The sequence below is a fragment of the Phoca vitulina genome, unplaced genomic scaffold (assembly GCF_004348235.1).
Source record: "Phoca vitulina isolate PV1807 unplaced genomic scaffold, GSC_HSeal_1.0 scaffold7, whole genome shotgun sequence".
Classification (NCBI taxonomy): Eukaryota; Metazoa; Chordata; class Mammalia; order Carnivora; family Phocidae; genus Phoca; species Phoca vitulina.
The window spans coordinates 13,900,792-13,928,610 of record NW_022589710.1 but is presented as its reverse complement, the minus strand read 5'-3'; the positions used below and the strand labels follow the sequence as shown (position 1 = coordinate 13,928,610).

General features: G+C 38.4%; 1 long non-coding RNA gene across 2 annotated transcripts in view; it reads right to left on the bottom strand.

Moving 5' to 3' along the window:
• The window catches only part of LOC116632912, a 69,388-nt gene that overhangs the window by 25,678 nt on the left and 15,891 nt on the right, over positions 1 to 27,819 (bottom strand). Inside the window, exon 4 of one of the 2 annotated variants that reach the window (XR_004299528.1) lies at positions 16,791 to 17,234. The exons of the other annotated variant lie outside the window; for it this stretch is intronic. This is a non-coding gene — a long non-coding RNA (uncharacterized LOC116632912). Of the gene's footprint in view, positions 1 to 16,790; positions 17,235 to 27,819 lie in introns of those variants that run through there. 2 annotated transcript variants of the gene reach the window in all.

Here is a 27,819-nt window from a genome sequence, read left to right as displayed (position 1 = left end):
TTCAGGACCTGCCCAGATCACGCACGTGGTGTTTAAGTGGCGCTGCAGGGAGTGAAATGCAGTTTTTTGACTTGCAGTCAGGAGCTTCTTTTCACCACAGAAGAGTTGTCTTGTTTATTACAATCCAGCTCACTCGTTAGCTTCCACTATGGGAAACCTAATGAAACCATAAAATGATTGAGCTGGAAAAAGACTTTGGAGATTATCTAGTCCAACAAAGGAAGTGAAGCCCTGAAAGATCAAGTAATTAGCCCAAGATCATACAGCGAGTTAATGGAAAAGCTGGGCTTGAAATTCAATTTGACTTTAGTTTAGTGTCCTTTAATTTTGACACACTCATATTTCAGTTACATTTTCTAAAAAAATGTACAAATTATTCCCTCCTAAGATTAAATCTATATAGCTATTCTGTAGGTCACAAACTTTATCTTACAAAATAGAGGTTGCCCTTTAAAATCCCAATGGGACCTATTTTCTGATGCCCTTTGATAAAGCCATGCAGCACGTAATGGCCAATGTTTGTTTCAATCTTTTTTTTTTTTAAACATGATCAAGCCTAATTCTTTTATATATGACTCTATTACAGGACTTAGTTTGTTCAGGGCCCGAGGGCTTCCACATCTCTTGTTTCTATGCTAATTAAGATGTTGGTTTCTTCAGTCTTCGGATATGTGCAACAGGAGATTAGAGTTGTGTCTGCTTCCTATATATCGGCAAAATGGATCACACTGCTGCCAGGAGAATTCCATTAGTGTCATAAGTCTTCGAAATACTGTGCATTTTTCTGAGGATGAAGCCTGATATTCAGAAAGCAGTACAGTAATTTTCTGCTGGCAGATACCCCACCAGGATAAAAAAGAAAGGGTCTCAAGTGGGGAGCTATAGATGACTCTCAACATCAGTAAAATAAGAGATGGTTTTTGAAAATAATTATTTTCCCTCTACAAAGTGGTATAGATGTTTTTAAATATGATTTTATTTTCCTTTTCAAATTTAGTTTTGCAGAATACCAGAAATAAATTGAAAATGACAAAGAAGAGGACCTTTTTTCCCTCCCTACAACAGAGCACACGCAGTAGCTTGGTGATTCCAAATGTATTTTTTTTAAACAGTGGAAGGAATTAACTTAATAAGTAATGTGTTCAAAGACATCATGTAAATTCATTATTTTTCTGTGAAACTCACCATACAGTGGAATAGATGATACGAAACTGTGATATTAGTAGAGGAGCTGAAAGGTAACATTGATTCACTGCATGTTGCCAAGATTTAGATGACCATTTGATTAGTAACAGCTTGAAGACACCTGACTTGTTTTTTCTAGTGTCCAGAATAAAATTGGGGCTCTTAAAAATCATTTCACAATGTCATAAGCATTTACTCAATCAGGTATGAATTGTGCTTATTTTTTAGTTTATGTTTTAGAAATAATCAAACACAATTATATGATAATTCCCAGTAGCACTACCCTCAGGAAACTGATTATTAAACTATTTCATGATTTGAAACGCAATGTTTTCTCCACTCAGAAGAGAATACAACAGAACAGGAAAGGCAATAGGAAATAGGATAGCTCAGGGAAGAGAGAAATGGTAACCCTCCTTGCATAGCATAATAAATTGGGGGGCTTTCACAAAGCACAGGTGCGCCCCACTCTACCCCGAGATTCTGATTCATTTGGTCCGCACTGGGGCCAGGCATGAATCTCATGCTCAGCCTAGGTTGAAAACCACTATGATAAGAGAATAAACAAGCACACGTGAGAGCGTATGAGGTACCTCAGTGGTCCCGGGAGAATCACAGAGAACGGACATTCCTGTTTTCTGAAGGTCGACATTCTAGGTACATGGTGTCCTACCCCCAAAGACAGATGTTCTTGGAGGCTTGGAAAAGAAGCTATTGGCCCTGCTCTCTGCTTGTTGTGTGAGTTCCAATAAGCTACTTAAGGTTTGGAGCCTCAATTTCTCATCTGCGGAATGGGAATGATACCAGGTCACCATTATGACAAAATGAGATAATCCACGTAAAAGTTTAGCTCTGAACAGCAAATTCTCAGTACGTGTTATCTGAGGGCTCCACTGGGAGAAAGTAATGAGATCATTTCTTTGCCTTTTAAGCACTTAGCAGCAGAGGTATTTACAAAACAGCAATAGACAACCCCACCAAACCGTGCTACATATTTTATAGGATGAGGAATGACAAGCAAGTAGAAGTGATCATCTAATAACAACACCATACTCAGACTGCAACAGTATCCCTCACACAGGACAGCACCTCGGTTGCCGGGGTAAAAAGTGTGGATGGTGCAAAACAGCCTCTCTAGGAAAGAAAGAGCGCAGATGTGTGTGTAGTACCACCGTTGTTGTTTAAATTGAAGAAACTTGATTAGATATACAAGCTGAAAGGAAAAAGTCAAAAAAGAGGCAACGGGGAAACTGCAGGCGAAGGAGGAAGTATTTGATGGAGCAAGAACCTTGAAGTGGCAGGAACTCACGTGGCAGGATCAGCCTGGAACGCAGCTTAGTACAGTCTCGCTGTGGTGGAAGGAAAGGGCGACGGGCCGTGTAAAAGCAGATAAACACTAGGCAAGGCAGGAGAGTGAGCTGAGCCAGTTCTCCCTTGTCGGTCCTTATTTTCTCTGTGAAATATGAGCTGAGGTCATCAGCAGAGGTTGGAGAGGGAGAATGAGAGGAAGGGAGTGGAGAGTTTTCAACAGCGTTAGGGAGGTCCCAAGAGCTCCAAAGTATCCCTCACTGCAGTAAGTCATTTAGATGGTATTCTTGATTTGTCTTCTTGGCAGATTCTTGAAAATTTGCAGCCATTTGGAGATAATTAGTTTTCCAAATAGATCCCACTCTGGGAGAACCAATATTGCATTCTTTTAATGCAGGCTTTTATAAATAGCAATAAAACATTCTGCCATCTGACCATAAAGAAGAGACCCACATAAAGTCCTCCCTTCATTGAAAAGGGAGATGTTATCTCCTAAAGCTGTGCTGCAAATATCATTCCCTCCAATACATCCTGCATTCCTACTAAATAACAGTCTTTTGGTGGGGGAAGCAGAGGTTAGAAGATGCAGTTTTTAAACCAAGAAGATTTTTATTTTTATTTCTAAACAATTAACCTTGTTTTTCTTTGGGAGATGTGGATAAGATTTTTTTAATAAAAAATAACCTATACAGAGGCGCCTGGGTAGCTCCTTCGGTTGAGTGTCTGACTCTTGATTTCTGTTCAGGTCATGATCTCAGGATGTGAGATTGATTCCCGGGTTGGACTCCGCGTTCAGCTGGGAGTCGGCTTGAGATTCTCTCCCTCCTTCTCCCTCCGCCCCTCCCCTCTCACCGCTCCCTGCCATGCTCTCTCTCTCTTAAATAAAAAAATTATTCATTTATTTATTTATATTTATTTATTTATTTAAGATTTTATTTCTTTATTTGACACAGAGAGAGAGAGAACACAAATAGACAGAGCGGCAGGCAGAGGGAGAGGGAGAAGCAGGCTCTCCACTGATCAGGGAGCCCGATGCAGGGCTCGATCCCAGGACCCTGGGATCATGACATGAACCGAAGGCAGACGCTTAACTGACTGAGCTACCTAGGCACCCCTAAATAAATCTTTTAAAAAATTTTTAAAAGCTATACAGTAAATACAAAAAATAGAAGTCAGAAATGTAAATATATATGCCAAAAGCCAACCACCTTTCCTATTTTTCTGATTTAACCGGTAGCCAAAAAAATGTATTTTATGTCTGAACTAATGAATAAAAGGTCAAAGAGCTGAGTATAGATAATGAAAAGAAGCATAAAAACAATTGAGAGAGATGAGGAAAGCATTGGAGCAAACCACTTTGCAGATGGAATTTATGCTGAAGGCCATACGCAGGCCAGAACTGGAAATACAGTTGAAAGCTTAAAAGGTACAGTGATAAGGAAACATAGCAAAGGCCAGGAAGCAGATCTTCAGGGGTCTAATCACAAGTGCCCGAGAGGATTAGAGCTTCCACAAATACGGCACTGCTTTAGAGCAAGGAAAAACAAAAAGGAAAGCATTTGCCTCCAAAAGAAATCAGAGACACACTTGATCTGGAAAAAGAGAGAATTATAATGTAGAAAAAATAATAATGCTTTTTATTAATCAGTACTCAGTGTATCTCTTCATGTCCTTATATAATTCAATTCATTTCAATTAAAATATTTAAATTATATGAGCCTAGACCATGGAAATATGTAGAAGGTATACATATATACACGTATAGACGTTATCAATTCCTTCTTTTTTATGTTGTTTCATTCAAAGGATCTATAGGTAATAATCTATAGGAGATCGAATTGTTCAAAAATATGGGATTGTACATCCTCACTGGCCAGCTGTCAGATTTGGCCATATGACCTGCTCTGTCCAGTGAAATGTGAGCAGAAGTGGTATGTGTCCATGCAGAAAGAAGTAAACATAGCAGGTCTGAGGCTGCTAGGCTTAGAAAGACTTGCTTGCAAGATTGGCCCTTGGATGGTGTCAGGAAGCTTGGTTTGGGGAAAGTCCCCATCCTTCTCTGATAAGAATGACTCTCCACGCCTAAACTGTGCAATGTGGCTTGTGCTAAACACATGCTTTCCTCTGGGGAATCCAGAAGTGTGGTGCACGCTAGGCAGGGGTGCCTCGATGACCATCCCCCCCAAAAAAAAACCTTGGGTGCTCCATCTCTAATGAGTTTCCCTGGTAAATAACACTGCACACAGGTGTCACAATTTGATGCTGAAGGAATTAAATATATCCTGTGTGACTCCACTGGGAGAGCACTTTCGGGAGTTTGCACCTTGTTTCCTCCACACTTTGCCCCGTGCACCTTTTCCTTGGCTGATTTTGCTTCATATTCCTTCACAGTCATAAATCAATGCTCTGTGACTATATGCTTCAGTCCTATGAGTCCTTCCAGTGAATCTCCAAATCAAGGGGTGATCTTGGGGACCCAAGACACAGTGTCATTTTTAGTTTTTTTTCCTCTCTCATGACAAGTCACACTGCTCTAGCTAGAGGCTGCTCTTTCTTCTGGGTCTCAGAGGGAAGATGATATGACAAAGCCGTAGCCAACCTGAAGCTGCTTTACATGAGCCAAAAAAAGAAAAAAATCTCAGAGATGATAAGCCTGTAAGATTTTGGAGTTTCCATTACCACAGCAAAGCCTAACCTTTTCTGATGGATATATAATCCCAGTGATACATGTGCATAGTTCTCTTGTTCTCCACAAAACTTGTCTCACTTGACCCTGGCCATCTCAAAACCCTATGAAGTATGGCAGCCAGATGACAATATTTCTATGCTAGAGACTATCTGGGCCCTTATCTTTTCCCCCAATTCACATGACATTAGATAAATAAACCTCAACATGAAGCATGGTTCCTTGCTGTGGCCCATACAAGAAGCAGAAGGGTGGTGAATTAGCCTTTGCAACTCGGAACACTCACAGTTATCACTTGCGTTTGAAGTTCTTATTAGTGATTACTGTGGGTTTTTTGTGTTGCTGTTGTTGTCGTTGTTGTCATTTTCTGTCCACAGCACCTGAAAAGGCATAGGTGTCTTTCTAGGTTTCTGGCTGTCCATCAGTTTAATCGGCCCTGGCAGGTAACAGTTTCTCTGAGATAATCTCATAGGACCATAGAATTAGATCTGATTTGTGCCACATCACCCATATTTTAAATCATACTGAATCTAACATAACCTTCAAATTTGGTAAAATTCAACTTACTAATTCTCTATTGCTGGATAACAATTTCTGTATTACTTCAAAATATACTGGCTTAGAACAGCAATAATATTTATTATCTCAAACAATTTCAGTCGGTCAGAAATTCCAGAGTATCTTAGCTGAGGGCTCTGTCTCCGGACTTCTTATCAGTTTGCAATCAAGTTTTGGACCAAGGCTGCAGACATCTGCAGGCTTCACTGGGGCTGGAGAATCTGCTTTTATGGCAGCTTGTTTACATGGTGGCCAAGTTAGCACCATCTGTCGCAAAGAGGTCTCTGTTCCTCACCCCATGCGTTCTGTTGTGGCGCTGCTTGAGTATCCTCGTGACATGGCAGTTGGCTTCCTCCACGGTGAAGGATCCAAAAGAAAGCAAGAAGAATCTACAATGCCTTCTATGCCTTTGTCCTGGAAGTCACACACCATCACTTCTGCTGCATTTTATTCATTAGAAGTGTGTTACTAAGTCTAGCTCACATTAAAGAGGAGAGAAATTAGACTCCAACTTTTGAGAAGTGTCAAAGAATCTGTTAGCATATTTTAAGAACACCACATCCATATAGGTCATTATTATTGCTGTTTATCAATCTGTTCAGTTCTCCCCGACTCTGGGGAGACAGTGTAGACATTTATGTGTGTTGCTCCTCATGATGGGTATGGCCATGTGGCTACATCTGGCCGATGAATTGTGAGTGGACTAGTCATTAAATACTTCTGGAAAATTGGAGATTTATATGGAAAAAGGAAAGAAGACATTGCTACTTTATGTCATTCACAAACATAAAATGCTGATGAATTAAAGAAGTAAAGAAGAAAACCAGCAATGTGAGGATTTTCAAAGAAAACTTATAATATGGGGCGCCTGGGTGGCTCAGTCGTTAAGTGTCTACCTTCGGCTCAGGTCATGATCCCAGGGTCCTGGGATCGAGCCCCGCATCAGGCTCCCTGCTCGGTGGGAAACCTGCTTCTCCTTCTCCCACTCCCCCTGCTTGTGTTCCTGCTCTCACTATCTCTCTCTCTGATAAATAAATAAATAAATAAACAAATAAATAAATAAGAAAAGTTATAATAATTTATTACATTGGAGAAGGTAAGAATTTCTTAAGGCACAAAAAATATAAAGGTGAAATTTCTTTTCAACAGAAGACATAACCAACAGAGTGAAAGGTGAGACTCAAATTTGGAGAGGACACATGCAACCCATGTAATTAGCAAAGAATCTGGGGTGTATACAGAAGTCAAAAGAAACCATAAGAAAAAGAGTAACAGGGGCGCCTGGGTGGCTCAGTCGTTAAGCGTCTGCCTTCGGCTCAGGTCATGATCCCAGAGTCCTGGGATCGAGCCCCGCATCGAGCCCCGCATCGGGCTCCCTGCTCCGCGGGAAGCCTGCTGCTCCCTCTCCCACTCCCCCTGCTTGTGTTCCCTCTCTCGCTGTGTCTCTGTCTGTCAAATAAATAAAAAAAAAAAAAAAAGAAAGAAAAAGAGTAACAAAGCAGTAAAAAATAAGTAGATAATGCATATGATAAGAAAGTCACAGAAGAGGAAAGGGATGATGCTCCATGTCACAGACAGAACAGGGTAATGCAAACTAAACTTCAGTGAGATACCACTTCACGTTTGTCAGATGGGCAAAAAATAATAAACCTTAGAGCACAAATTCTCAGCCAGGTAGAAGAGTTGCTGGTGTGAATATAGATTAGGGCAAGCACCTTGGAGAACAACAGAACAAAAGCCAATAAAATCAGAGCTGTAAATTGACTCAGAAATTCCACTTCTAATTCCACGTTCTTTAGCTTGCAGAAGCACAAGGGGCACGTGTGTAAATGTACCATGTTGATAAAATCTCAAAATATCAATAACGAGTGAAAAGGCAATTTGCAAAAATATGTTAATCTTATCATTTCATTTACGTAAATTTTAAAACGTGTAAAACAATGCTATATAGTGTTACTGAATAAATGCATATGTAGAAAAGACAAGAAAAATTGTATGTAGTTCAAGGTTGAGGTTTTCTCCTGGGAAAAAGAATAAGCTAAATGATTGGGGAATGGAAGAGGGATGGTTTGCCAAATCAGGCACACTTTTTCTATTTTCTCAAGAGAGATCTGAGCAGATATAGCAAAACGTTACCATCTGCTTAATACTTGTAGTGAATGCTTGTTATTGTCATTTACCATATTTGTCAATGTGTTTGGAGACTTTCAAAGTTGAAAACTAAAATTTTATTTTAAGAGAACCACTAGACTAAATTTTGTCAAACTCTTATTTTATTAAAATCTGTAATTCTAACAGGGAGAGGGGTAACCCCTAAATCATGATGAGTGATTCATAAAATACTGGGCTTTTTAAATCAACCTACATTAGTGCCACCTGTCACTTGGATTCTGTATATGACACATTAAATCTACAGTCCCTGGAGCAGTACTCACCGATGCCTGTGGCCCAGGAAAGTTCTCTGGCCACCCAAAGTTCTGTCACCTCACAAGACAATACCATCATGTCAGTTCTGGAAAATTCAAATCAGCTATCTGTAACTTCTTAAAAGAACCGAAATGGTTTGCACTCTACTGAGTGTTTCTATGTTGTCAAACTAGCTGATACAATAAAAAGTCTTTTTCAAAGAACGTACATTTAAGGCATTCAATTCCTTCTTTCCCACAAAACCAATCCAATCGCATTTGAACTTATTAGGAATGAAAAATACATATAAGTCTCCATTATCTCCTAACTTTCTCAAGAAGGTTTCGGAGAGAGTGTGAAACATGTGAATTATACTTTAATTGTAACTGTCACTTCCCAGACACAGCTGGATGACAAGAGCTGTGAAATTGCTTAATTTTTAAAAAGAAAAAAATTCGATGGTTCTAGTTTTGCTGACAAGAGAAAGGTCCAACTTTCTCTCATAGGAAAGAATTTTTAACCACATTTTAGGCTGGATGGGACTGAAGAGTATAGATAAGCATCCAATCTTCCAGATGCTTATCCTGAATAAATCTCCAAAGTTTGAAGGGATCGCCTGGGAGCTAATCTTTTCAGCTTTGAGCTTCAGTCAGCCAATAATAACAGTAAAATAGAAAGCTGATCCATTTCCCAGTTTTTCTTCCCATTACAGTACAATACCAAGAGCCACACTCATTTCAGCTGCAATGTTTCTGCACTGAGTGTGATTGTGTACGTGTGAATGAGCGTGTGCCTCTGTGTGAATTGTACACCTTTGTCCAAAAAACACATTCTTCGTCCAAGGGTACAGAATTGTCCTCTCTTAGTAGCAGAGGTTTGCAAGTCTCCTCAATAAGGACTGTGTTCTGGATCTGGGCCAAATAATGAAGGACTAAATTACTAAATTATCCTAGTCATAAACTGTCCATTTTAATGAGTCCAAACTTCATGATATTTTTTAAAATCACTTCCTTCTATGTGCCTGTCATTCATTTATTCAATCACAAATCAATATTTACTGAGTGCCTACCCTGAGCAGATTCTATATGAGGCATTTCATAGTCAAGCAACTATGGGACTATAAAGTAACATGTCATTTCCTGTTTTCCATATCAATTACATTGCAGGAAAATTAAATCACAGATTTCTCAGTGAAAGATACGATTTCAGTCATATATTTTCTGATCCCTAGGAATGGTGATGACTCTCCATCACTGTAGTCAATGTGCAGGCAGTAACTCAGCAAAATTAGAGAGAATGTGACAACAAGAGAAAATCAAAATGATTCGTAAAGCAAGAATTCATCACATTTTCAGGAAAAACCACACAGTATCCTGACATGAAAGCCATTAGAGGGAAAATGTATTTCATTAGCCTGGTTTTCTAAGGACGGTTAGGTTATACAACCAGTTCGCCTTGTTTTAATCCTTTTCCTCCGCCCTCTGCCCTATATCCTCATGTTCTTACAGAAGTTTCGTGATTGCCTTGGAATCTTTATGAGAAGGGAGAAAAAAGAAACCCAAAACATTTTCCCGAATATCTTTAGATGGAATGGATTATATTTGACCCTTCACTTCCTTCCCCTCAGAAATTTCAACAGAAACCCAAACCTTCACTTACCTCATAAACACACTTTATGCAGTTATATACAGTGAGTATGTGAGTCCATACACAGGAGTTATATACATCCGTGTGCAGGACTATATGATTGTAATAATTCTCAGACTGTCACCACACTCATGCCACAAACAGTGGAAGATTGAACATTTATGTGTGTGTCTGTGTGAGTATGCATGTTTGTTAGCATGTGTGTATGCATGCATGTAGAGAGAGACAGAAAGAGAGAGAAAGAGAAATAGAAAGACGAGAAGAGGGAAACAATTTTTTTAATGTTTATTTATTTTTTATTAACATGAAATATATTATTTGTTTCAGGGGTACAGGTCTGTGATTTATCAGTCTTACACAATTCACAGCACTCACCATAGCACATACCCTCCCCGATGTCCATCACCCAGCCACCCCATCCCTCCCACCCCCCTCCCCTCCCGCAACCCTCAGTTTGTTTCCTGAGATCAAGAGTCTCTTATGGTTTGTCTCCTTCTCTGGTTTCATCTTGTTTCATTTTTCCCTCCTTTCCCCTATGAGCTGCTGCCTTGTTTCTCAAATTCCACATTATCAGTGAGATCATATGATAATTGCCTTTCTCTGACTGACTTATTTCGCTTAGCATAATACCCTCTAGTTCCATCCACGTCATTGCAAATGGCAAGATTTCATTTTTTTGATGGCCGAGTAATATTCCATTGTATATATATATACCACATCTTCTTTATCCATTCATCCCTTGATGGACATCTGGGCTCTTTCCATAGTTTGGCTATTGTGGACATTGCTGCTATAAACATCGGGGTGCACGTAACCCTTCGGATCCCTACATTTGTATCTTTGGAGTAAATACCCAGTAGTGCAATTGCTGGGTCGTAGGGTAGCTCTATTTTCAGCTTTTTGAGGAACCTCCATACTGTTCTCCAGAGTGGCTGCACCGGCTTGCATTCCCACCAACAGTGTAGGAGGAAGAGGGGAACAATTTGAAATAAAATAAAACAACAATCCTTCATGGATTAGTATGGATCTGGTTAAAATTTATGGTAGAAATTGTGAGGTGAAAAGAGAAAGAGCTGGAAATGACTACTTTTTAAATAAATGAACTGAACTGAAAAAGAACTGGTGGTGCTTCCTAACCATGGGGAGAGCTGTAATACTACCAACAAAGTTGTAAGTCTGTGAATAAAATGGTCCAGGAGCTGGGCTTGACACAGCGCTGCCCATGTGGAAGCTCTCACTGCTTCTCCCAGGGTCAAAGGTACTTTTCAGAGATGCCCGAAGCCTATAAACTGCTATGCTTTCTGATGCTAATATCAGGGCACTGAAATAAAGAAAATCCTGAATCTGCATGTTAAAAGGGCATACATCTCCTGGTGGAAAAACTATAGAATCACCAATATTGTAACACAATTTGGTAAAATAATTAGCCTCTAAGTTTGAGGAGGCCCTGCCATCCAGGCCAAAAATAAAGCTGCCAAAGGGTGAATACAAACAGGCTGGTGTTGGATTACTAATAAGAACTTTCATAATTCAGACAGCAGGGGAAATATTATCTATGTGTATGTTTATTTATTTGTGTGTGGGAAATATCAAAAGAATACGCACTATATTCTTTTAGTGGTGTTGTAGTAGTGATCTTTGGGGTTCGGAAATGATCTCGTGATTTTATTTTTGCTTATTTTATCTTCTAGTTTTCAGCAATGTGTATATATTGATTTGTAGTAATAAAGTGTCATTAAAGTAAGAATCAAATAGCAAAAGCATAAAAAATAGATAAGAAGAAGATAGTGGTTGGGGCACCTGGGTGGCTCAGTCAGTTGAGCATCCAACTCTTGGTTTCAGCTCAGGTCATATCTCATGGGTCGTGGGATGGAGCCCCACATCAGGCTCTGTGTTCAGTGGGGAGTCTGCTTGAGGATTCTTTCCTTCTATCCCTCTCGAGCTCACTCTCTCTCAATTAATAACATCTTTAAAAAAAAAAAGAAGACAGAGGAACAGACTCTAAAAGACAGGAAACAAGACACAAGAAGATATATGCATAAAATAGTTTGATTTTTTAAAGATTTATTTATTTATTTGAGAGAGAGCATGTGAGTGGGGGCAGAGGTAGAGGAAGAGGGAGAAAGAGAATCCTCAAGCAGACTCCCTGCTGAGTGTGGAGCCTGACGGGGGGCTCTGTCCCAGGATCCTGAGATCACGACCTGAGCCAAAATTGGCCCTTTGACCCACTGAGCCACCCACGCACCCCTAAAATAGTTTGATTTTTTTTTAATTTTTTTTAAGATTTATTTATTTGAAAGAGAGAGAATGAGAGAGAGAGAGCACATGAGAGGGGGAGGGTCAGAGGGAGAAGCAGACTCCCCGCTGAGCAGGGAGCCTGATGCGGGACTCGATCCTGGGACTCCAGGATCATGACCTGAGCCGAAGGCAGTCACTTAACCAACTGAGCCACCCATCGCTTAACCAACTGAGCCACCCATCGCTTAACCAACTGAACCACCCAGGCGCCCCCAAAATAGTTTGATTTTAAATGCAACAGACATCCGAGTGTTTTGAGGGAAAAAATGGAATTTAAAAATCAAAAACCAAGAAATAATTGGAGAAGCCATTTTAAAATGAATGACAGTAAACATCAAGTCATTCTGAAAACAGATATAATAAATACAGATATAAATAAGTTACAAAAACAGAATATAATGATTCCAGTATTTGAGGTAAAATAGAAGGTTATAATTTAACAAAATTTAGGAAGTGCATTCTTGAAGATAGGAGAAAAAAGACTGATATTTCTTCATCTTTCATAGGAGAGAAGCAATAGTGTCTATCTATGGATGATAAAGTAATAGAAATTTTGGGATATTTAAATGTATAATTATATCTCCAGGAAAAGCAAAACAATAAAAATATGGAGAAGCAAGGAAGGGTTGATAATGTTCCCAAATTACTATAGGAAATTATGATAATTATAACACTACTAGTCAGAGTTTTTGGAATATAGCTAAAGCGACACTCAGTGGAAGTTTATACCATGTTATTCAAGAATAAGTACCGAAAATAAGTGAATAAAATGAAAAAAAATGAATGCAGACTACAAAAGTATCCTAGAAAAAGTATTTTAGTAAAAAATAAGATAAAGGTAAAAATTATTTCTATGAAATAAATAAAATAAGAGAAATAATGAACAGAGACAAGTGGGGCTTCTAGGAGCAATGGAGAAAACAATATGACAATAGATAAACTGCCAGCAAATCTGATAAAGAAAAAGGAAGAAAGCACAAATTTGCAAAATTAAAAATAATAAATTGGAGAGTAATGATTAACAAAAACATTTTGTAAAGCTCTCCATATAAATTTGAAATATCTGGATAAAATACATATTTTAGAAAAAAATACTACAAAAACTAATTCCAGAAAGCTAAAATCAAGCAATTACATTTAAGAGTCTGATCAGATTCTGATAAGAGTCTATTAAGAAGTTGCCCTCTAATGAAAAAAGTTCAGAATGTTTTAAAAATAAAAAAGTTGAACATATCTGTAGATGGAACAGATAATTTCAGTGTCATGTGCATTGTTCCAGACTATAGCAAGTGAAAGAAAGTCTCCAAGTACTTTTTCTTTTTTTTTTTTAAGTAATTCTGCACCTTAGTAGGCAACATTCTTTTTTTTTAAAGATTTTATTTATTTATTCATGAGAGACAGAGAAAGAGAGAGGCAGAGGGAGAAGCAGGCTCCCTGCTGAGCAGGAAGCCCAATGCGGGACTTGATTTCAGGACCCTGGGATCATGACCTGAGCCGAAGGCAGACGCTTAACCATCTGAGCCACCCAGGTGCCCTCCAAGTACTTTTTCTTAAAGCAGCATAATATTGTCACCCAAACTTAACAAAGGCCACAAAAAGAACCACAGACCAATCTCATTTATAATGAATAACAATGAAAATATTCTAAATAAAACAAGCACATTACAGTGGCACATTTAAAGATCAATATACCATAAACAAATAAGTAGGATTTATTCAGAAATATAAGCATGATTGATGGAAACCAATTAATATAATTAACCATTATAGGTAAAACAAAAACTAATGCATCAACCCTGTAGATAACAAAAAGTATTACTTAGTAAAATTCAAAAATTCCTGATTAAATCTGGAAGATACCTCTTCACAATTGGTATATATTTGATAACAGTTATTTATTAGAAGCCTGTCAATAAACACTCTTAATGGTTAAACATCAACAGTTCAAAAACAAGGTGAAATTATTCTTTAAATGTTTTATTCAATATTGTTCTGAAAGTACCAATCAATTCAATTACCTAAGAGAAAAAAATTAGATTTTTAAAGGAAAGGAGTAACAAAATTATGTACAGATGATATGATTACATATCTGAAAAATCCTAAAAAATCAGAGGAAGGAAAGAAGGTAGGAAACCACAAAATATTTGTCAGTTAGCTATTACAAAATTGGTATTCTAGGGTGCCTGGGTGGCTCAGTCGGTTAAGCGCCTGCCTTCGGCTCAGGTCATGATTCCGGGGTCCTGGGATCGAGGCCTGCATTGGGCTCCTTGCTCAGCAGGTAGCCTGCTTCTCCCTCTGCCTGCTGCTCTCCCTGCTTGTGCTCTCTCTCCGACAAATAAATAAATAAAATCTTAAAAAAAAAAAAAAGAAAGTGCATGGCTAAAATTAAAAAAAAAAATGGTATTCTAAAAATCCAATCATTTTCCTATATATATAGGAAAGATCCTATTTACCAACACCAGCACTCATACACACATAACAATCACATCCTAGTAATAAACAAGAAATGAGGAAAAACCCTCAAAATTTCTTAAAGACATAAGAATATGAACTAATGGACATATATGCCATTTACAGGATTAAGAATATTGAACAGTAAACATTTCTATTTCCTATAAATTAAATATTTGGTGTGATATCATTAAGAATAACAACATTTTTTTACAAAGAGACAAACTGTTTTTAAAGTTTAATTGCTGGAGGACTTTTTGCTAAGTGAAATAAGCCAGGCACAAAAGAAAAGTATTGCATGGTTTTGCTTATATGTGGAATCTGAAGACATTGATTCACAGCAGAGAGTAGAACGATGGTTCCAGAGACAAGGAAAAGAGGGGAAAAGGGAGATGTTGGTCATAGGGTACAAAGTTGCAGTTGTACAGGATGAGTAATTTCTAGAGATCCAATGTGGAGGATGGTGACTTTAGTTTAAAATACAGTATTACAGGGGCACCTGGGTGGCTCAGTTGGTTAAACATCTGACTCTTGATTTCAGCACAGGTCATGATCTCAGGGTCTTGAGATGGAGCCCAAATCAGTCTCTGCGCTGAGTGTGGAGCCTGCTTGAGATTTTCTCCCCCTCTGCCCCTCCCCCTGCTCTCTCTCTCTCTCTCAAAAAAAAAAAAAAAAAGTAAATAAATAAATAATTTAAAAACCTGTATTATATACCAGAAATTTGCTAATCAGGTGCTTTCACCACAAACACACAGACACAGACACACACAAAAATGGTAACTGTGAAGGGACGGATATGCTAATTAATTTAATTGTAGTAATCATTTCACTGTGTGTATGTATATCAAAATATTATGTTGTCTACCTTAAATATATACAATTTATATTTTTAAATTTAAATTAAATTTAAAAAAATGAAGTTTAATTGGGGAAAATAAATACATGAGAATATCCAGAAAATTCTGAAATAAAACTATAATAGGGGAGGAGGAGAGGGAGGAGGCCTAGGTAGCCAGACTATAGAGTGGTTACAAAAAGTCCAGAAATATATGCAAGTAGATATGACAATTCACTATATGAAAAATGGTGGGAATCTGAGAGATTATTCAATAAATTTTGATGGGACAATCAGCTACTTAAACTAAGAATAAAGCTGAATTTTTCCTTCTCTCTTTATAACAAAATAAATTCCAACTGAACTAAACATCAAAGGAAAAATAATGAAAGCATAACCATAATAAAGAATATATCCCAAATTTTCAAAATCCTGAAGTTGAACAACTTTTTAAATCAAGACTAGAAAATCCAGAAACCATAAGAGAATATGTTGGTAAATTACTCCTCATGTAAATTTAAAACTTCTGTGTGCTTAAAACCAAGTAGCATGAACAAAGACAAAAGCCAAAAAACAAACTGGAGAATATTTGCAAATATATTCAAAGGTAAAATACTATTTTCCTTAAAATATAAAACTCTCCTAAAAATCAATATAGAAAAATACCCCAAATCCTCTGAAAGACATAGATTAATAGGTATTTCACTGAAAAATAAACACATATGGCTTCTGTGCAGATGGAGGATGCCCAATCCCTCTCATAAATAAATGCAAATTAAAGCAAAATAAAGATAGCAATTCTTAGCTGCCAGATTGGCAACAGTTTGATAGTATACAGTCTTGGCAAGATTGTGAGGAAAAAGCATTATCACACACTGGCAAAGGGTGTACACATTGTCATAATAACTTCCTTAGAAGGCAGTGTGATAGTATCTATAAAAAGTAAAAACAGGCACATCCTCCAACTCAGAAATTTGATCTTGAGGAATTTATTCTACAGATAGACTTGCACATTTGTGCAACTGTGAGGGTACCAAAAAAATGTTTTGAAGCATGGTTTTATATATATATATCATTGGGAGCAACCTATGTACTAACATAGTTAGGAGGTTAAGTGGGCTTGAGCCCTAAGGCTCCACTGCCTGATGTAATATCTGGGTGGTTCCACCACTTACTAGCTCTGTGACCTTGAACAAGCTCCTAAACGATCTGTGCCTCAGTTTCCTAATCTGTAAGGTGGTGTTAAAAGGAGTATCTATTTCATAGGGTTGTTAAGATTAAATGAGTTAACACATATAGAGTACATAGTGTCATATATACATAAAAGTATATATACATGTATAATTTATATATATACATATATGTACACACACAATTATAATATTTTTAAATTATTTTAAGACAGTTTAAGTCCATTGTTGGTATGGAAAAATCTCCAGGATATACTGCTATACTCAAAAAATAAGATAAAGAACAGAATGGGTCCTATGCTCCCATGTAAGTCCAAAAAGATACGTGTTTACATAAAACTCCAAAAGGATCTATCCTCAAATAGATCCCACAATCTGTTCCTATACTCAAGCCCATCTTAGTGCTCAAGTGACTTGCCCTTCCTTGGTCTTTCGTTGTTACACACAATTAAGGAGCTGACTATTTACAAATATCCTCTAAGTGATCCATTAAAGTTTACGAAAAATTGAAACTATTTGAAATTATACTAACACTCTACAATTCTGTTAACGCTATGCACCTTTATATGTCCAAAAAAGATATGTGTTCCCATAAAGCTCCAAGATGTGAGCGTCGAAATGTATCACACATTCCCCACAGGATGCCCAAGAAACTGTGGGTGATCATCGCCTGTTGGGAAAAGAGTTCAAGATGTGAGTCAGAAGCAGATACCCATGTTGCCTGACTTATGATGATTCGACTTAAGATTTTTTGTAAAAGGGATACGCATTCAGTAGAAACCATACTTTGAATTTTGATCATTTCCTTGGCTAGCGATATGCAGGATGATATGCTGTCTTGATGCTGGGCAATGTCAGCAGGACGCAGCTCCCAGCCAGTCGTGCAATCACAGAGGAAACAACCCACACCCCTACAATCGTTCTGTTTTTCATTGTTAGGACAGTATTAGATAAGTTAAATGAAATAGTCAACGCTTTATTGTAAAAAAACAACAACAACTTTGTGTTAGGTGATTTTGCCCAACTGTAGGCTAGTGTAAGTGTAATTTAAAGTAAGCAAGGTTAAGCTATGATGTTCGGAAGGTGTTGTATTAAATGCATTTTTGACAGGATACTTTTAATTTGTGATGAGTTTATTGGGACATAACAGGATCATAAGTCAAGGAAGATCTGTATTTTAGTGTATGTTTTTGTATGGCTTGATATTTTTTACCTTGGGAATAGGTTAATTTAATAAGTTATGAATCTAGGGAGTTATTTTTGTTTTTAAATGAAACAAACATCCAATCAAAGAAGTACCCACACAAAACTATAGTTCTCAGCATTACTCAGGAATAATGTCACAGTGTACAACTTCCCTCTTCCACTTGCTCTATGGGATGCCCCTCGATTACATTACCTATCATAACTCCAGAAAACAGAACAATTGGTGTCAAACAATTTTGTGTTTTGTGATTACATTGTTTAGCAGCTGAGAGTTCCAAAAAAGTCCCAAGTGTGAAAATAGAAAGCAGTGATTCCCCACCCAAGTCCTTAGCCCCCTCAAATAGATCCCACAATTGGTTCTTGTACTCAAGCCCATCTTAGTGCTCAAGTGACTTGCCCTTCCTTGGTCTTTCATTGTTATACACAATTATTTGACTATTTACAAGTATTTTCTAAGTGAGCTATTAAAGTTTATGAAAAGTAGAAACTATTTTAAATTATACTAATACTCTACAATTCTGTTATCACTCAGTTCTTTTCAACAGGGAAATGAAAACAAATAGGATAGGCAGGCCATAGCATCAGTATTCATTTTCTGTTGCTGAGTAACAAAATGACCACAAACTTAAAACAATACATTTTTATTATCTCAAAGTTCTCGTAGGTCAGGATTCTGGGCACAGCTTAACTGGGTCCTCTGATCAGGACCTCGCAAGTCTGCAGTGAAGGTGTCCACTAAACCTGTTCTCTTCTGGAGCATGAGCATCTTTTCCAAGCTCATTCAGTTGTTGGGAAAACATGGGTCCTGTGGTCGTATGATTAAAGTCTTGCTAGCAGTTGACTATAGACTGCTCTCAGCTCCTAGAGGACACCCTCGTTCCTTGCCACAAGTCCCCCTCCATTGACTGTCCCACAATAGTCAGCTTACTTATTTTAGGCCAGCCAGAGAATCTCTCACTCTGACCTGCTGAGAAGGAGTTTTATATAACGTCACATAACCACAGGAGTGCTATCCCAGCACCTTTGCCACATAATGTAACCCGACTGAGGTAGTGGCGTCCCTTTGCCACATTCTATTGGCCAGAAGTAAACACAGGTCCATCCTGCATTCAAGGGGAAGTGTTCTACAAGGGTGTGACTCCCTGGGGTCATCTTAGTGTATGCCTTCCACAGCATCCTACCTAAGAAGTCAGTCAGGGAAGTTCGAGAATTATTATTGCCCATTAAAGAGGTTGTCGGGATAAATAAAATAAAATAAGATAAGATAGCATGATGTACTTACAGATGAGGGACAATGCCAACATCTGGCGGGAGCTGATTAATATGCTACTTGGTAGTTAGGGAACAGCAAGTAAATATTTTTATGAATGAAAAATACTTGGATGCCATGTAACGAGGACCATAAACTGTTTTAATTTTTGCCTTCTAACCTATGGCAGCAGGAACATTTTTAAACAAACACACACACAAAGGCCATGCTCCCAGAAATTATTTTCTACTGCAACTCAAGCCTGACATTTGGATATAATCCCTCTGGGAAATTCTTGTTTTCTTTTTAAATGTTATTCCTTCAAATGCCAACATTTGAGAAGATGGCAGCCACCTGTCCAGAGGCAGGTTGGGGAGATAAATCCAAGGGCATAGGTGATTCCAGGCCACAGGGCCCCTTTATCCCTTCCTCATCTCCTTTGCAGCCACCTCTAGAGAGGTCTTCTTCCCCAGTCACTGAATTTCTCTGACAGAGATTAGAATGATCAAATTCAACCGAGCCCTGGAAGATTTAATCAGTCGCCTTCCGGGAATAAGTATCCCGGAAGTTTTGCTTAGAAGTTGGTAAAAGAAATATCAATAATAATTAAATTCACTGTCTGTAGGAAATTATTATATGCTGGATAGTTAATAATCTGTATTTATTTATAAGTGTAATTTAAATATCTACATGGCTTACACTTGAGAACTACAGATGCTAAAACAGGCTAAGCATTTCTATAGAGATATGAAGGAAATACACATCGATTTCAGTGAATGAAAACACTTCCATAATTGGCTTTTATTTTTGTTTCTACGAGTCTGAACTAAGTCTGAGAGGAAAGGGATCTTGAAGACCTCAGAACCTTTGAGGTCAGAGTATCCATCTCTATGAATATGGATCACTATTCGGTTATTTAGATCTATCATTTGAACAATGACTGTACTACTTACAAATGAAGTTGACATTTGAGTGAAACTCCAAGATAAACTTGAGACATTAGCTTGTACCCAATTATCTTAAAATAATAATCCTTAAATCAACTCCAAGTCCTAGGATTGCCTGTTCCTGGGTTTAGGTAAATTTTCATTGCCTGAAAATTACCATTTACAGTGATTTTCTCCACAGATTCCTCCTCACATTGAGGTTTTTTTTAACCTGAGTTAAAAGTCAATTCTTCCCCATTAGCCCTTTGACCTTAAGCAGGTCACTTAACCTCTCTGAGTCTCAGGTTATACATCTGTAAAATAGGGGTAATTGTACAACCTAGAAAGTTCTCCAAAGTTAAAGAGATATTGCATGCAGCTGTTCTTAACATCATGTCTTGTATACAGTAAGTGCTCATTAAGTGATAGCTATTGTTAATAACACTATATAGAAAAAATGATTCAGTCAGAATCTTGTATGGACAAATCTCTACTATCCCATTAACAAGATATATATATATATATATAATCTTTGTGCTTTTGGGTGGGGGTGGGGCTTGAGTTTTGAAATACAAAATAACATAATGCTGATAGGTATGAACGTTTCTTTATGTGCTAAAATTATGCTGCTCTTCTTTAAAGTCAACCTGCATTTTATGCAATTGAAAATAACAGTTATTTTCCAAAGTTTCTTTTTCATGAGCACCACATAGTGGAGTCCGGAGTTGCAGAGGAGAGACACACACAGCCTCTTCTTATATTAAATGTTACCGAATGAAAGCAGTTTGATTTGCTGTTTTCTCAATCCCATTTTGCACAGTTTGAGTTCCTCTAAAGGTCTGCATATCTTGAAGTCTTTCTTCTTCTCAGTGCTCATGCTCAGTATCAATCTCTCTCCCAGCCCCTCTCTCTCTTTGTCTCTCTCTTTCTCTCCCTGTCCCCCCAACCCCGTTCTCTCTGTCAGGAGCTGAATGGCATCAACTCTGCACACACGTCTCCCTCAGCCCCTGTGGATTTGATCATCTCATTATTGAAATACAGTGTCCTTTGTTCACATCTATGGCAGATATTAACATTTTTATTGGAAACCAAAGTAATTCACTTACTCTGTGAATTCTCCTCTGCTGTAAATGACAGAAGAGACCCTCTCGCCAAGTGCAGTCATTTCAGAGGCTTTATTAGTTTCAAGAAGAAAAGGGTCCAGGTTAAAATGAAGTTAACAGATTTGCTGAAGGGCATGATTCTATACACGAGAAAGTCTTTCCCTTGCTAACATAACCCAGTGTTGAACTCTGTGATCTCACTCCACAGAACTACCTGTGACAAGGCGCTCAACACACTCTGAGCAGCAAAATTCCAGATCTGAACTCCTGGTGCTTGGGAGCAACAGTTCTTGGGACCAAATCAGAAAGCCCCCCATCGTATGCACAGCGTCCAGGGCAATAATCAATATTGTACTTTCTTCAGCTGGATATTTTTTGAGCCTAGGAATAATCGGGGAAACCACATTCTGGGTTCATTATCAAAATTAAAGGGCCCAATCTCAGTGTATCTGCTAGGATTCTGGGAGCAAACAAATCTCTGCGTGGCCCCCTGCCTTTTAGGAGCTTCCATAGACTCCTCTTGGAGGCTTCCCTGCCCTATTGGCCTGAATTAAATAGAGGCAAAGACACCCTCAATATTATCACTAATTTAAGGGATGCACGTTTGATGAAATGACTGTGGACATCTGGGAGACCTCTGGATATTAGGCCTGTCTCAGGGACCTACATCCCACACCAGCTAAGGTAATTTAAAACACCTCAAGAAACTTTTCTTCTTATTGTCAATAGCCTCCCTAATCTAGCAAGAAGAGTGACCTGAAATTCAGAAGACCCAGGTTTTAATATTGCCAGATCACTGCCTGGCTTTGAACTCTTCTGAAACTCAAGGGCTTCAGTGGGGATATAATGGGTATTAAGATGCCCAACCGATCTAGTTGAGTCTCAACATATGAGTGAAATGGGGGCAGCCCCTTATGGCCATATCAGATTTTCCAATCCTCTCTCCGAAGTCCTATTCAGGATCCATAAATCTCTTGAAAGCCAGATCAGCTCAGAGACTCCTCAGCATGATCCCATCAGGCATACCTGTGCACCCTGGGGGGCACAAGCAAGGGGTTCTGAGCCTCACCATATGGAAAAGGGGACCTGCGCCTGGCAAGGTTCTCAGCAGATGCCTAAAAGGCATCTGGTGCTAGTGGTCCAGGAGGAATTTATGGAGAGAGAGAGAGAGAGAAGGTAGGGTCATAATCAGAATAGTCTCCTCTTTCTCTTGTCTTTATTCCTGCAGATAAATATAATCCACCATCCTGGTCTTTGAAGTTACAAAGGTAAGACACCCAGGTAATTTCTTTTAAATCTGGGTTCTTGAACTCAGATAAGGTGAATGTACATATGGCTTTTCTATATGATGATGAGGTTATTCTAAAAATAAACATGAGCTAAAAGATGTGAGGGATCCAGGGAAAAGATTAGACTTTTCCCTCCGGGAAATCTACCAGACATGCAGAAGATGGAGGCGTCAGTATCAGAGTTCATGCTTTAGAGATGCTTTAGTTGAATGAGACCTAATCCCAATGAAAGAGTAGCCTTTGAGGGGAAGCTGCTTCCCTGGCAGCCCAGAGTAACTGTGGCTATTGTATGTGTTTGCTGATTAACAAACATGTCAGAAGAGCCTACACCTCTTGTTCTAGTTTCTTTCATCAACAGAAGTGTACATACAATCCCTGATGGGGCATTCTAACTTGGATGGTCCCCAGAACCCTCATACTCACAACATGCAGGACTGTACTCTTTATCTCCCCCATCACATACCTTTTCCTCTTCACCCCCACAAACCCTATTGTGTTCTTTAGACTTTATTGATCTCCAGCACATCCCCAACTGCCCAAATGAAAAAATAAGTAAATAAAAATAAGAGAAATCATTAACTTTTTTTAATCTCATGTTCCCAAATACAATCAGTCATCAGATCCTGATGATTCGAACGCCAAAACATATTTTGATTTCACATCCACTTCTCTTCAGCTATGCCTGTAACTATTTTAGTTAATGCTACAATCATTCCTGACTTTGTTTATTTGACTCTAGGCTGCTATGGTGTGTAAACTGCACTATTATATTTTGTATCACTGAGACAGAAAATAAAAGATACTAGTTAATCTAAGACATGCCACTAATGGTAAGGGGAACCCAGATTTCAGAGATAATAATATGTGAAAAATGTATGTCTTCAAATTAATGTAATACAGTACTTTCTGGCCTCTTAATAGCTCTCCTTGTATCTATTCCTGCCCTCTGCCATTTGATTCACATTCCATCTAGATGTTTTTTCAATAATAGGATGATAGCAATGCCTTCCTTGTTTAAAACACTTCAAATTATTTTCCATACATTCGAGATAAAATCCAACAGCATTAGTATAACATACAAGGCCCTGCTGATTTCTCCAGCTCTTGATATTCTTCTCTTACTTTAAGTTCCAGCCATGCAGCACTCCTTCCAAATTCTGAAAACAAATAAACACAGTTCTGTCCAAACTTCAGATCTTTGTATATACACTTCCCTCCACTGCAATGATCTTCTCACCCTTTAAACCCCCACTCAAACTTCAGGTCTCAGCTAGCTCAAATGTCATTTCCTCCAAAGCTTCTCCTGACTTCCAGAACAGGTCTAGGTGTCTCCTGTGTGTCCCCAGAACACCCTGTGCTTAACACACATTGCACCCCATGATGCAGTTTGGGGTGCATCTTTATCAGTTTGTCTCTCCTTCCAGACCACAGAGTCCTTGAGATCAGAGACCAGGTCTTGGACACTAGCACATCCCCCAAGTTTCTCACATGGTGCCTGACACCTAAATATTTGTTTAAAATTGACAATGCATGAGGAACCAATGAGACGTTGCCAGCCAAACAATTACACCAGCCACAGGATTTTTCTTAAAAGAATTCACAGTGGCTTAGCTATCTACCACCTGAACCAAATACCAAATCTCCATCACAAGGTTCTCGTCAATAGATTAAATATGTTGTGAATTACAGTCCTACGCCCAGCTAGAGTTAGATGCTGTGGTGTCTTTAGGGAGACCAGCTTCAAGTTGCAGAGATAAACTTAATACGATTAAGAAACAAGTTTAAAAACAAAACAGTTAGAAAAATAAAAAAGCCATACAGGGTAAGTCTAGAAGTACCTAGCTATGTGTGGCAGGTAAAGCTCATTGTTGGCACTCAGAAGGAAGAGAGACCAGGGCAAACTGGAACAGTCATAGCATTCACCGAAGGAACGAAACTTGAGCAATCTCTAGAATAGAGGATAGAATTTAGGCTGGTCACTTTTAGGAGGAACTCATCGTGAGCTACAGAAAAGAGGCCCATCTGTCATGTTTTCAGTTTACTCTGTCTTGGTGGTTAAAAAAAAATCTTTTTCAGAAGGATTAGAATCATAGTCTTTGAATAATGGATGAATGCAATGAATTTGAAATCCATTCTTAGTTAGATTTTCAAGTCATCCCATTCTTCCCTCTTATGCCACCATTGATTTCCTTGTTCTTCCTGAATACTGTGGTTATTCACCTTAGAAAAAAATATACAAAAGCCCTGAGGAAGTTTAAGGATATTACTCTGAAAGCGGAGAATTTCAGCAACAGTCCACAGAGTCATTCGTGAGCCTGGCATTTGCCTGTTTCAGCCAATGTTTGCAATCCATCAATTTCTCAGACAAAAAGTCATGGTGACCTGCAGCTGAAGAGGAGTCACTCTGCACCACTTAGTCGAAATGACAAGCATGACCTTAGTGACAGGATGTTTGAATGGTTGGCCAAGGGTTTGCTGGGGTGACAGCCTATGGGTCTATGTGGAACTGCAATTTGCCCCAAAGAGCTTTTAAAGGCTGCTTTCATCTCTGGGCAGCCCCTCTCTGAATTTTTTTTTTTATTTTAACAGTTCTTCATTAAAAGATATATAATTCTGTTCTTATATTACTTTGTCAAACATATCACTCACTCGAAAGTGGTTACCGTAAAGTCAGAACTCAAGGTGGCCCACCACTGTGCTTGAGCCTGAGACACTGAATAGAAATCAGCTATGAGATCTTGGCCAGAATGAAGTACCAGCAGGGAAAAAAGATGCAGGGACCTTTTCTGTCCTGGTGGCTAAAATTGCATCTCTGTGGTTAGAACTCTGTTATGTATCATTTCTCCAAACAGCCATGTTTAACAGAAATTGCACTCCCCTGGTCCTTACCTTGAACTTCATAATTACCAATAACTACAAATCCTTCAATATTTTTAATTTACTACATTCTATTTTTTGATAGCCCTATTTTTTTTCTACCTCATTCCCTCTAGAACTTCAGTTTCAACATTCTCATGACACCATCTAGACAACCGATCTACTGATTATCCACCTTTACCCTGTCCCTTTGACATTGCTCCTTCCCTTCCTCAACTTAAATTCCATGACCAATCATTATAATCACTTCTTGGCAGGCACTGTCTGAGAAATCTTTTACCTTTCTGTTCAAATAGGTCTGTTGGTGACAAATTCCTTTCAACATTTGTCTCTCTGAAAATGTCTTTATTTCACCCTTATTTTCCAAGGATCTTTTTGCTGGATATAGAATTCCAGATTGAACAATGTTTACTTTTGAAACTCTGAAGATGTTTTTCTAGTGTCCAATCGCTTGCATTATTTCTGATGGGAAATCTGTAGCAATTCATTGTTTTTCTTACATGTCATGTGGGGTTCTTTGCCTTATGGATACTTTAAGGATATTATCTTCATCACTGATTTTCATCAAGTTGATATTGGTATACTAGTGTGGTTACTAGGGTAACTTTGTGTTACCCTCCTTGTAGTTCATTGAGTATATCGAGTCTGTCAATTTATAATTTTCATCACATTTAGAAAACCTTAAACCTTGGGCGCCTGGGTGGCTTAGTCAGTTAAGCATCTGACTTCAGCTCAGGTCATGATCTCAGGGTCCTGGGATCAAGCCCCATGTCAGGCTCCCTGCTCAACAGAGAGTCTGCTTCTCCCTCTCCCTCTCCTTCTCCCTCTGCCCCTCCCTTTGCTGTGCATGCTCTCTCTCTCAAATAAATAAGATCTTTAAAAAAAAAGGAAAACTTCAAAACTTTGTTTATTCAAATATTTTTATGCTCCCCTCTCTCTCTTCTCCTTCTGGGACTCATTGACTCATATTTTAGACTGCTTTGTATTGTCACTGAGGCCCATGTTCATTTTTTTTCCCAGACACTTTGCTTCCTGAGCTTCACATTGGATAATGTATAATATATATTGCTATGTCATCAAGTTTACTGATTTTTCTTTCCTACAGTGTTCATCTCTTTTAATCCCATCCAGAGAGTTTGTCATTTATGACACTGTATTTTTCAGCTCTAAAATTTCCATTTGGGTCTTTTTCCTTTTCTATCTCATTATGTTCATATTTTCTTTCAAAGCCTGTGTATCATCCTAATCTATCTGCCTTTATCTTTTAAGGTATTAGTCTCCTAATTTTACATTTCTATTATCTCTGTGTCTGTTTGTAGTAGCTGACCTTTTTCTCTGGTAATGGCTGACATTTTCTTGTTTCTTTGTATTTATTCTATTTGTTGTTATATGCTGGACATTTTGAATTTTATGTTGTTGGGTGCCAGATTTCTTTTCTTTCTTTAAAAATGTTAAACATTTTTCTTTCAGCTAGTTAAGTTACTTGTGAATCAGCTTCATTATTTTGAGGGTTTTTGTGTTAAATTTTACTAGAGTAGGTCTAGCTTAGACCTACCAGTAAGTTATGAACCTTCTCGGGTCTCTAGAGTCTCAAGTGTTCATTGAGGAGTGTCTACTCTCACTGGTTGGAATTCAAATGTCTTCCAGCCTGGCATAAGCCATGAGAACTGCTTCAGTTTAAAGCTTCCTGTTTGTTTGTTTGTTTGTTTGTTTTCCTGGCATCAATTATTGCTTAGTATTCAGCAACAGAATCAAAATTTCCAAAGTTATTTCTCTGCTATGTTCCTTGTAAATGTCAGCTATCTCGGCCTCCCTCAGTTCCTCAATATTTTTCTTCTCCACTCATTTTTCTTCTCAATATTTTTCTTCTCAACTCACCACTGTGTTCTGTTGGGTGCCCCCCATACTGTGGTTTAGAAATGCCTTCAGGCAGAAAGCCAAGAAAAATGCAGGGTTCACCTCATTTGTTTTCCTCTCTTAGGGATCATAGTCTCACATTGCCTGATATCCAATGTTTGAAAACAGTTGTTTTACATATTTCTTCCAGTTTTCTCATTGTTTTGGTGAAGTCTTGTTCCAGTTACCCTAATGTGTGCAGAACAAAAGTTCTGAGTATGTTCCTTTTCAAAGTAGGGGCTTAGAATAGTGCCATGACTCAAAAGCTGGATGTCTTCATCCCCAGTAAAATGTCCAAGAGGAAACATGATGTTGGAGTTGAACAAATTTGGACCTGAATCCTGGTACCACTATTTAAACGTTGTGCAAACTTGAACAAGACCCTTAACCTCTCTGAGCTTCTATTTCTTCTTCTGTATGATAGCGGTAATGACAATACCACAATGGGTAGCTGTAAGATATGGATGAAATAGTACACATGAAGAGCTTCTAGAGATTGTTCAAGTTTAATTCCCTCAGTGAATGCTATGACTGTTCCAGTTTGCCCTGGTCTCTCTTCCTTCTGAGTGCCAACAATGAGCTTTACCTGCCACACATAGCTAGGTACTTCTAGACTTACCCTGTATGGCTTTTTTATTTTTCTAACTGTTTTGTTTTTAAACTTGTTTCTTAATCGTATTAAGTTTATCTCTGCAACTTGAAGCTGGTC